We start from the raw sequence: 2,843 nt of genomic DNA on the forward strand, positions 1-2,843 counted from the left end.
GCAAGAAGTAATTCAATATAATTCTATTGAATTTGATTGTTTCTCTGTGTTTTTTAGTGTAAAATGCACTCATATTTATAGTTAAAAGATTCCATACGTTGAGAGTATGAAAGGGTGTCAAAACAGTCCATTTCGAACGATCAAAACGTTTGAAAAATGAAAAGACACACCTTTTTTGAAGTTTCAGGAAAATGGCAAAATTAGTTGACTGAAACATCAATTAGTCGACTAATAGTTAGTTATTAGAAGACTGACCGTTATCGTCGGTCGACTGATCTGTTAATCGAGCCGTTTAAAAATCTGAACTTTTGAAACTTAGTCGACTTGAGAAAAGTTAGTCGACTGATAATATCATCAGTAGACTGAAAAACCTTTTAGTCGACTGCTGCTAAAAACTTCTGAAAAAAAAAACATTCTGTTCGGTCGACTGATAAAAAGCATTAGTCGACTGCTGCTAAATTTTTCAGAAAACACATGTTCTGTTCAGTCGACTGATAAAACCATTAGTCGACTGCTGCTAATTTTCTAGAAAAGAGACATTCTGTCCAGTCGACTGATAAAATCTTCGGTCGACTAATTTGACAAGAATGACTTTTTAGAAAATATGACGCGAAAGGATTAGTCGACTGGTAAGTCTATTGGTCGACTAATAAACATGAAAATTTAAGAAGAGAGTTTTCTAAAAAGATTTTCAAAAGTGTTTCTTTTAGAAAAGTTTTTCTAAAGACCTTTAAGGTGAAATGCAACGTAAATATGCACTCTAAGTAAGGCTCTTACAAGAATCTAAGACTTTTAATGAATTAAACATTTGCACACTAGTCTTCAAAGATTCTTCATCGAATTCTTCAATTTCTTCATAGCCTTAGCTGAAATGCAGTTGATTCCACTTGCTCATCATCAAAACCTTGTACTTAAAGTATCATGTATGGCTTCATTGTCGTAACACATAGGCATACAGCCCAGCTCTAGAAGGTTGAACAGTATCTAGTTAGCGCATTAGCTAGCACATGCATTCGTCATCATTTCATTATACCGGTAACTCCCTGTACATAATTCCCTTCAACCCACCTTGCCTTCACCTGTCATAAACTGTTTTGCTGCTACAGGGCTGCTTGCAGCAGCCAAAAGTATAACCTGTGGCTTCCTACACCATCTTCGCTCCCAGCATTGGCATTCAGCCACATGTCCTCTACAGCACCTGCTGCGCTTCCTGCAACACCCATCTTCTCCATTTCATAGCCGCAACTACCATTTTTAGTACCATTCAAAACCCTCCAGCACACTTTATTCACCTGTAGACTCAGCGTACCCACCTGTGGTAAGTTGCCTACTTATGCTGCTCCCTTGCTATCTTCACTGTTTTACACCTGCAACATTTACCATCTCTACCCACGGTGGCAGCATATCTTAGCACTAACACTTTCTGAGCACTAGTGCGCTACGAACTTCCCCATTACTGTCACCATTTGCACTCCCACTCCATTGATTTTCCGCAGCCATTGTCATAGCATAAACCTGAGCGGCCTCTGTTACCTGTCCACTATGTCCAGCCACCTTTCATCCCTTCCATCTACCCCATGCCTATGCAGTCCATCTTCACTTATTACCTTCAATATCTTCCATCATCACCGGCCACTGTGCACGGCATAAGCACATTGCACCTCAATATCAAAATTCCATTATCTCATGCCCAGGTATGTATCACAGCACCACTTTCCACTTGTTACACTTACCAAAATCTCACATCTTCATCCACTCCTTCATCATCATCTCCACCTAGTCACTGATTTCCTACAAAAAATCATTATTCACCATACTACATCCTTTGTTATCAATGTCACCAGCCATCACCACAGCTGTTGTAATGTTCCATTCATAGTGTCCATTTTACCGGTTGCATTCATCTGCGCATAGCTTCAGCATATGCTGCGATCATCCATTGCATCAACCATCCGCCACACTTATGCTCGGGGCTTGCAACCCACTAGACATACCTTCACTATACATCTCCTGTGGCATCCATTATCAATCATCTTTTCACTTACACTCAGCCTACCTTAGTGCTCTCTTCATAGTTATTCCCTACCGTTCATTAGCATCATGACCTCTTGCAACTACCTCCTTCCCATGCATCATGTAGGTATGTTCAAATTCTCATATTAAGATTCCGGTCATAAGAGTATATGTACAATCTCATACCCATCCTCGTAATATATGTGCTTTCAAGAAAATATGCATCTCCATATGTATATATATATATATATATATATATATATATATATATATATATATATATATATATATATATATATATATATATATTTTCTCTTTGATATATTGTCTCTTCATATATTAGTTGGATTTTCATATGACATTCTGCATCTTCTCAAGTGCTTTCCTTTGCATTTTGTATTACACTAACTAAATATTTTGCAAGGAACATGTGGGAAATGCTATCTTCGTTCTTAGATTAGGATTTCAAATTCAAATTCAATTTCAAGGTTGTAATAAATATTAATGAGAATCTTATCTTTTCAAACATAATTTAGGATGTATGATCATATAAATATCATTTGTTGCATCATTTTCCTTTATTTCGAAGTTTCACGAATGGGAAACACGAATGGCACGTGCACCATTTCGTAAAAGGTAATCAATCCTAAGTTGATGATTTACATCAATGACCATAGTCAGGATGTAAACAAAACTTAGGATTTTTATCTTTTACGAAATAACACTGGATCCACACCGGATCTCTTTTCAAAATTCATCATATTTTCCTTAAATATTTTCTTCTTTTATCAGAATTTAACTTAAAATTAATTCAAAATATATACCAATGA

The sequence above is a fragment of the Nuphar pumila genome, chromosome 13 (assembly GCF_984573655.1).
Source record: "Nuphar pumila chromosome 13, dmNupPumi1.hap1.1, whole genome shotgun sequence".
In the NCBI taxonomy this organism is placed as follows: domain Eukaryota; kingdom Viridiplantae; phylum Streptophyta; class Magnoliopsida; order Nymphaeales; family Nymphaeaceae; genus Nuphar; species Nuphar pumila.